This window comes from Echinops telfairi, unplaced genomic scaffold (genome assembly GCF_000313985.2).
Source record: "Echinops telfairi isolate 266 unplaced genomic scaffold, ASM31398v2 ScPeMD7_18;HRSCAF=68, whole genome shotgun sequence".
NCBI lineage: Eukaryota > Metazoa > Chordata > Mammalia > Afrosoricida > Tenrecidae > Echinops > Echinops telfairi.
The window spans coordinates 86,736,477-86,745,881 of NW_022103915.1; positions in this window are offsets into that span (position 1 = coordinate 86,736,477).

Genomic DNA, 9,405 nt, shown 5'->3' on the forward strand with positions numbered 1-9,405 from the left:
GTTATCTGTGACCTTTTTTAAGAGTTGGGGAAAAGGAAGTAATCAGATTTTGAGGGGAGACTATTGAACACTGGCTTTGAAGAGACACTAATTCCAAGAGACTCACAATATCACTGTAGCCCACCAATCAGAACGGGGCATAATAAGCAGGCTAAGTTCCTAATGAAATCTTCGCTCAGGTCCATCTTACAGTGCGTCCAGCGGGTCCCTGAATCCATCTTGAACTATTCTCCCAGTTGCAGAATGCATAATTGAAGTAGATTGGAAGAACCCCTATATTGGATAACTGAAATGTGGAGTAAGGGTTATTATGGCGGAAAAGACCAAATGCAAAACCTTTCCTCCTAGGAAACAAGTAAAATGAAAGGAAAAGCCCATTCCTGGAAGGCCTGCAAAGATTGGTGCCATCACCGAGGACTCGGAGGATGCCGGAAGGGTGATTCCCACCACATCCCCTTTAACGTGCCCGTTTGGCCTGTGGTTAAAAAAAGATGTTTAAGAAAGATAGTGAATTATTGTCAATTTAACCAGATACTTTCTTCAGTTGCAGCTGCTGTGTCAGGTGTGGTTTCATTGCTTGAGACAATGAATACATCTCCAGGTACCTGGTACGCAGCTATTGATGTGACCTTTCTTTTCAGTTTCAAGGTCAACGGATCACCAGAAGCAGTTTGCCTTCAGGTGGCAAGACCAGCAGTAAACCTCACCATCCTAATTTGAGGGTATATAAGCTCTCCAGCATAATTTAGTCTTCAGGGATTCTTGTGGACTTTCCCTTCCACAAAATATCCCATTGATCCATTAGATCGATGACATTATGCTGATTTGACCGAATAAGGAAGAAGTATCGATGACCCTAAACTTATTAGTAAAACATATGTAGGAATGGGAACTTAACCCCACAAAAAGTCACCACTTTCATATTAGTGGAGTTTCAAGGGGATTAGGGACATGCCAAAGTATTTCTATTGAAGTGAATTGATGTTATTGCATTTTGTTTGCTTCACAAAAAGTAAGTCCCATGCCTGGTGGGCCTCATATGGGTGTACCATTCCAACCTTAATCAAGGTTAATTAATCAAGTGATTAAAAAAGCTTCTAGTGTTGAGGGGGGCCTAGAACAAGAGCAGGCTCTGCAACAGGCACAGGCTACCGTGCAAGCGACTCTGGCACTTGGGCCACTTGATGCAGTTGATTCAATTGTGTTTGAAGTGTCCGTAGCAGATAGAGATGCAGTTTGGAATCTTTGGCAGGCCCCCATTGGTAAATGACAGCATAGATCCTTAGGATTTTGCATCACAGCCATGCCAATGTATGCAGGTAATTCCTCTCCTTTTCCGAAATAGCTTCTGCCTTGTTACTGGGCCTTAGGAGAGACTGAAAGGCTAACCATGGGTCACTAAGTTACCATGCAGCCTGAGCATCTTGTCATGAATTGTGTGTGGCCTGACTCACAACTCCATAAAATTGGATGTGCACAGCAGCACTCCATTAACAAATGACGTGTGGCAATAGGCCCATGCTCATGGAATTCACTGGTCTTGTGAATGGTGCATGTCCTGCATCATTGTGAGGCAGCTGGCTTGATAGAATGATGGAATGGCCTTCTAATGATATAACTAAGGGGCAAACTAGGTGGCAAGACCTTGCAGGGCTGGAGGGAATGTTCTCCAGGAGACTATATATGCTTCAATAGCTTGAATTCATGGGTCCAGGAACCAAAGGGGTGGAAATGGCACTACAAGTATTAATTCTAGTAATCCATTCACAACATTTTTATTCCTGCCTCTACAACCCTCTGCTCTTCAGGTCTGGAAGTCTTAGTTCCAAAGGGAGAAATAATTGCACTGAAAGACACGATGCTGATTCCAGTGAACCACAAGCTAAGAGTTCTCTCTAGTCACTTTGGGCTCCTCTGTATTGGGTGTTGCGATTGATCCTGATTACCAAGGGGAAATCAAATCGATATTACCTAAGGGAAGTAAAGAAGCATAGATCTGAGATCCAGAAGATTTTGTAAAGCAACTCAGTGATACTGTGTCCTGTGATTAAAGTCAATGCTAAATGATAGCGACTCAATTCCAGCATGACGAGGAATGGTCCAGACTCGTCAGGAATGAAGGTTTGGCCCATCCCACAAGCTAAAGAATCACAATTGGTCAAGGTGCTTGCTGAAAGGAAAGGGATATGAAATGGCAGAAGAAAATCAAAACCCAACTCACTGGGATCGAGTTGATACTGACTCATAGTAACCTTCCAGGACAGGTCAGAGCTGCCCTGTGTTTCTAAAGGTGTAGAAGAAGGTAGTGCGAAATATGGGTTATGGCCACATAATTAGTTGCAGAAATGAGGGCTCTAATTGTTATGAGTATTTCCTCCTTGTATGTATGCCTCCACCACTAGTCAAAAAGGACATTTCAAGATCTATCTTGCAGTACAAGGAGGTATCGCCCCCAAAACCGGAATTGCTTTCTTAGTTATGCATTTTTCCCATCAGGCGAGCATTGAGCAACCCATTCTGAGTCAGTGCACCCAGTGTCGTCGCCTGGGAAGGTTCTCTCTGGTCACAGTGCATCTTTTTGTAAAAGCAGTTTCGCTTGAACCTCATCTTTTGTAATGGCTGATTTAAGAGAAGAGTGTGCTGCTGTGAAATTTTGTTTCTTGCTTGGGAAAAATGCTGCAGAAACAGTTGTGATGTCAACGCAGCTTACAAGGACTGTGCTATGGGAAAAACTCAAGTTTACGAGTGGTTTTCTTGTTTTAAAAGAGGTGAAATGTCGATTGATGTCATATCTCGTTCTGGATGTCTGTCAACTTCTCGAATGGACAAAAATGTCGACTTGTAGTAAATTTGGAGTTCATTCCACCAGGTCAGAAGGTTAATCAAGCTTTCTATTTAGAGGCTCTGAAAAGATTGTGTAACAGTGTGCAACAAAAGGGCCTGATTTGTGGCAGATAGGGGACTGGTTTTGCCACCATGACAATGCACCTGTTCAAGCAACCATCTCAGTGCACACAAAAACAGCATGCCTCTCTTGCCCCACGCATTGACTCACCTGACCTTGCTTCATGTGATGTTTTGTTTCCGGGAATGCAGAGGGATATGAAAGGACAGTGATTTGACAATGTAGTAGAGGTGAAGGAAAAAATGAGGGAGGTGCTGTCAGCCATCCAACAGATGAGTGTGAAAAATGTTTCAAAGAATGGAATAACAGATTTGACAAATGTATTAAATATAATGGAGAATACTTTGAAGATGATAAGGTTGTTTTCTAAAGAAAATTTAAACACATAGCCTTGAAAAAATTTTCTGGGTTTTTGTTTGGGGGGTACCCCCTTGTACAATGCTGTCTGTACTACCGTAAGGTCTATATGCACTCAAGGAAACCCAGTTAGAAATATTGTTATTAACATTTACACATCAACCACTAAAGCTAATTCTACCAACTTCTTTGATCTGAAATTACCAAACATGCAATCATGCTATAATGATAAATAAATAAATAAATACAATTGGAAGCAAAGAAGTAGGGAAAGAAGTTGGAAAGCACTGTGGACTTGGGAATAGAAACAAACGTGTCAATTGCATGATAGAATTTTGCGTGAACAAGGGATTTTCACTGCAAATATATTTTTCAACAACATAGGTAATGGCTGCACACACAGATCTTATTAGATGGAAAACACAAGCATCAAATGGACTCTGTCAGTGGGGAGAGAGTATGGAGAACTCCATATCAGGTTAGAAGCTGATTACGGGACAATCAATTGCTCATCTGTAAGTTCAGATTGAAGCTGAAGAAAATCAAATCAAGTCCATGAAAGACAAAATATGACTTTTGAAGTATATCCCATCTGAATTTAGAGACTATTTTAAGAACAGGTTTGACACATTGAACACTGAGAGAAGACCTGATGCACTGTGGGATGACATCAAAGAACACCATACAAAGCAAGAAGTCATAGAAGGCAAAAGTCATTAAAAAAATAAGACAGAAAAGATCAAAGTGGATGTCAGAAGAGACTCTGAAACCTGTTCTTTCTCTTTTTTACAACTGTTCTTGAATGTAGAGCAGCTAAGCAAATGGAAGGAATGATGAAATAAAAGAGCTGGAAAGAAAAATTCCAATGGGCAGCTCAAGAAGACAAAGTGAAGTATAGTAATGAAATGTGCAAAACCCTGGAGTGAGAAGGTCAAACAGGAAGAACATGCTGAGCATATCTTAAGCTGAAAGAACTGAAGAAAAATTCAAGCCCCGAATTGCAATATTAAAAAATTATATGGGCAAAATAATGAACGATGCAGGAAGTATCAAAGAAGATGGGAGGAATTCATGGGGTCACTAAATCAAAAATAATTGATTGACATACAACCATTTCAAGAGGTAGCATATTATCAAGAACCAATGGCACTGAAGGAGGAAGTCCAAGCTTTACTAAAGGCATTAGGAAAAAAAACAAATGTCCAGGAACTGACAGAAGTTGCTGAAACCCTGGAAGCACTCACTCACCTATGCCAAGAAATTTTCAGGACAACTACCTGGAAAATTGATTGGAAGAGATCCATGTTTGTATCCATGCCAAAGAAAGGTGACGCAACAGAGTGTGAAAATTATTGAGCAGTACTTTTAATATATCACATGCAAGTAAATTTTTGCCGAAGATCATTAAAAAATGCTTTCAACAACAAATGTACAAATGTGCTTGACACAATGGATGGATGGATGGATTGTGCTAAGAGTTGTACGAGCCCCCAATAAAATGATTTAAAAAAAATGCTTGCAACAGTGAATAGGGAGCTTCAGGAAGTTTTACCTGGATTCAGAAGAGGATATGGAACAAGGGATATCACCGCTTGTCAGATGGATCTTGGTTGAAAGCACAATACATGAAATATATTTACTTGTGCTTTATTGACTATGCAAAAGCATTTGACTGTGTGGGTTACAACAAACCACAGACAACATTGGGAAGAGTGGAGATTCCAGGGACCTCATTGTGTTCCAGGGGAACCTGCACCTGGACCAGGAAAGGGGCAGTCATTCAAACAGAACAAGGAAATACTGCATGGCTTAAATCAGGAAGGGTGTGTATCAGGGTTGTATCTTCCCACCAATTTGTATGCTGAACAAGTAACCCAGTAAATTGGACCAAATGAAAAAAGAATGTAGCATTAAGATCAGAGGAACGCTTTTTTAACAATCTGCAAAATGCAAATGACACAACCTTGTTTATGGAAAGTGAGGAGGACTGGAAATATTTGCTGATGAAGATTAAGGATTGCAACCTTCAATATGAACTACAATTCAATATAAATAAAATTCTCAAAAGTGAACGAAAAGGTAACACTGTGATAAAGTGAGAAAAGATTGAAATTGTTAAGGATTTCATCTTGCTTGGATCTGCAATCAGTGCTTGTGGAAAAATAGGATTATTATAACAAAGTGTGGTGAAGAATTCAGCTGGTGCTCAGTTATCAGAAAGTATAGTCTTCAAGGGTCTTTAGGTGTATCTTAAAACAAGCAGCCATCTAAGTGAGGTGTTAGCTAAGTCCACATGGAATAAGCACACTAGTCTGTGTGATCCAATGAATATAAATAATAAAATTCGAGAACAGAGGAGGGAACGACATTAGAGTTTAAATTCTGAGTACCTGGTTTGCAGAAAGTTATGGATGACAGTGAAAGCGTACAATCCGTTTACAGCATGTCCACAGGGATTAAGCCTCCAGTGAGTCATCGCTGACCATTGACCAGGGATGTGAACAGCTTTGTTACCAGACAGAGCGCATTGGAAAGTGGGCAATTGCAGATGTAGTTAGGTTAAAATGTAACTCCTTATCATTTGTTCTCCCCTTTGACCCATTTACATTTTTTTCAAGTTTTTATTACTTTCTTTTCGACTGAGGTTTTGTTTTCTTTTGTTTTAGTTGTTACGATGTTTCTTTGCATTCTGGGCAGTGCTTTATTCTGCTGCACCATAGGGCTGCTCTGCGTCAGAATCAACTCGATGGCACCGACTTTTGCTCACTTAAAACGTGTAAGATGTAGATGGCGTTAATACGTTTCTGGTTGTATGTGTGTCACTTGTACCATGTCGGGCACAAGTATGACTTCATAATTGTCTTCATTTGAAGCTTATGTATGGTGTAAGGAGTTGTGTACAGGTGCCAAGTTGACAAGAGATAGACTGTGATAGGGAAGGTTTTGAGTCAGCTTCGCTGGGCCAGGGTTCTTTGTGGTTTGACAGGTAAATCCTAGTATTCCCCTTGGAGAAGAACTCTTCAAGGGTGTGGTCTGATTCTTCTTTTTAGGTTTTATGGGTGTGATCTACTTCTGATACAAGGGGACACTGTAAGAAAGTTTGCTTGCTTTTTACTGGGTCTGGATCCTACACCTGGTTAGTCATTTTTGGACTTGAGCCAGCAGCCTCAGTAGTACCTGCTGATCTTGGGGTTCAGCAGCAGCCTGCCATCTTACCTGCTGACTGAGTTCATTGACCTCTGTAGCCAGAAGCCTGCTGATCTCCGAGTCAGTAGCCCCTACAACAAAGAAATCTACAGCCTGACCTCTGACCCAAAGACTTGGAACGTGCCTGCCTCTCCAACTGTGTGAGCCATTTTCTTGATATAAATTTATCGTGACATATACTTTATCTTTATACATAAACTTATCTTTATATGTATTTTATCTTTATTTATATACTTTATAAAGACTTTATTTATATAGACTTTATCTTTGTATAGGTGGTAGTTACATCATCCTGTGTCAACTTGAGGACATTAAGAGTGAAGGGGTGGAGTCTAGCCTGTCAATCAGGTCACAGCTTAATGCCTCCTGGGGGCGTGGCCTTCTCATGAGGGTTCTGGGAATGTCCTCTCTTTCTCTCTGGAGGTGGGCCACACTCTCTCTCTGCTCTGCCTTGTTGTTGAGGAGACACCCTCAGAAAGCTGGAGGAGCCACATGGAGACCTGAGCCAGCACTGAGATGCTTCCACCCGCTGGATCCACAAGACTCCCCAAACACCGGCCTCTGATTTTCCTGCGTTTGGCATCATTGCATGTGATTGCATGAGTCTAAAGAGGAATTTATGGACTAGTATCAGACATATTGGCTAATGTCGGACTTATAGACTTTATCTGGAGTGGAATGGATCTAGGTGGGGATTTGAATCTAAGTATACGGTATGTCGTTTGCTAGCTGAGTGGTCTTCCTCATCTGTGCAGTGGGAACACTAAAATACCTACCTTCCATGATTGGGAGATAATACACAGAGAGCATCTTGTACACAGTAGCTCATATTCAATTGTTCAAAATAATTTGTGTATTTCTGGAAGTTTTGTATCTCCAAACTTCCTCAAATGTCTCTGAACTTCTTTGTGTGCTCTCAGCCTGGACAGAAAGTTCCTTCGTCTACTTAAATACCTCATGGTTCCATTCTCTTTTTCTCCTCTGAATTACAGGAAGATAACAGTTCTGAGACCTGAGATCTGAGACCTCCTAGGGTAAGGGCTTCTGAATTACTGACGAAGATCTGGTGTCGATATGTATATTAGAGCATTGATCATAAATTGAGGAAAGAATAGACCCTGCACATATAGCTACCACTATATACATAGTTGATGTGATACTCAGAAAACGGTCCAGACCTGTTTGGAAGTATTGCTGAGTCCACACTTTGTTGTCAGGTGTTCTCATTCAGGACCCTCTAACCCCATCATATGGGCCTAACCCCATCATCTGAGTTCTCACTTGAGAAGGGTCAGATATGGCTGCTACCAAACCAACTGAATGTTTAAACAACTATACATAATATATATACTTTTTCTTGGCTTTCTTTGTCTCTCAACATCTTTCCTGATCATTAGCTCCAGAGAGGGCTGGATGAGACCTCACACTTCTTTTAAATCCCTCCAGTCGTCTACACAGTGAGAATTTTAAAAATGCACACAGCAAAGACTTAAAAACACTGCCTAGTGGAAAATCTTGCTTGAATCTGCATCAGGCCTGAGGGAAGCTGAGCCACCCACACCCAGGCCAGGAACTCCCCTAATAAGGAGAACACTACCTTACAGTAGAATCAGCCTCGTTTCTGCCAGCATTAGGCTGGGACCCCTAGGCCTAGGGTGAAAACAGAGCCCAGTGGAAATTTCCCACCTCTTCCCTGCCCAGGCCCCTATTAGGCCCCTTATCAGGTTCCCCCTGAGTCATTCTGACCCAGAGACTAATTTAGATGCTGGAGGTTTCCAGGTCTCTGTCCCTCCCCCTCTAAGTAGGATTTCTTTGGACCCAACAGAGAAGGCATGGCTACAGGCAAAGGTTGTCTAGGTTCTCTCTCTTCCCCAGTCCCCCCACCCCAGTCCATCCCCTCCCCACCGCTGTCATCAAGTGGATTCTGACTCAAAGGCACCTTGTAAAATCTCTCTTCCTTCCTCTGTATCTTTGCTATTCTCCTAATCCCAGTGGCTTATTCCCTGTTCCAGAGGCAAGAACCAAGATTTCTTGCTTCCTGGGAAATAGTCATGGATGAGTAGGGAAAGCAATAGAGGAAAACCCTGTATGCTCCAAATTAGGGCGTTTCTGAGGCCCTTTAGAATTGGAGGAGTTGAAGGCTGAGTTTGATCTGACCAGCTCTCCCCTTTGGGTCACCTCCTCTCTCTTAGCCCCCCTTCTTTCCAGTGGACCCTGCCAAGTGGGGATGAAAGGAGCATTGATGTTTGCTGGATGGGGGAGGGTTTCGGGTGGTGGTTCCCAGGCAGGGGGGAAAGGGCAACTTGGGGGTCTTGGGGGAGCAGTCTGTGCAGGCGTTGCAGTTGGCAGCTCCAGTTCCATTAGCCATTGTTTCCAACTGGCCTGGTGCCCAGCCCCCGAAATGGCAACTTAGGAACCAGGACGAAGTGGGGAGGGGTTGGTAGTTGGGGGCCCTGTGAGGAGTGTGTGTCCCAGTGGATGATGGGGGTGGTAGGTAGTGGTGGCAGACAGGGATAGGTGGGGGGAACTTTAATCTGACATCCTTTTTGCTCAGGGCAACTTCAAATGTCCTTGGTTCCATCAATCAATTCCAGGGGGCTTCCCCCCAACTCCCCGAGGGACATAGGGGTTGAGCACAGTGGGGTGGCAAACCACCCAGGACTTGAGATATTCCCCATTTCCAAGACACCATCGCCTGGGTTTTGCGATTCTGCCAGGCTGAGCCGGACCTGCCCTCCTTCCCTGGGCGGGACTGGGCGGGGTTAGTGCCAAAACCACAGGGTCTCTTGGGTTCCAGCCCGGAACACTGCGTCCTCCCCGAGCCCCCACTACACCCCGCGAGGCTAACACCGCCCCCACGCCTGTTTACCCAGGAGTCAAAGTCCTTGGGGGTCCCTGGCCGCTCTTCACCGCCCCCCCCACCACTTGGGGCCTTG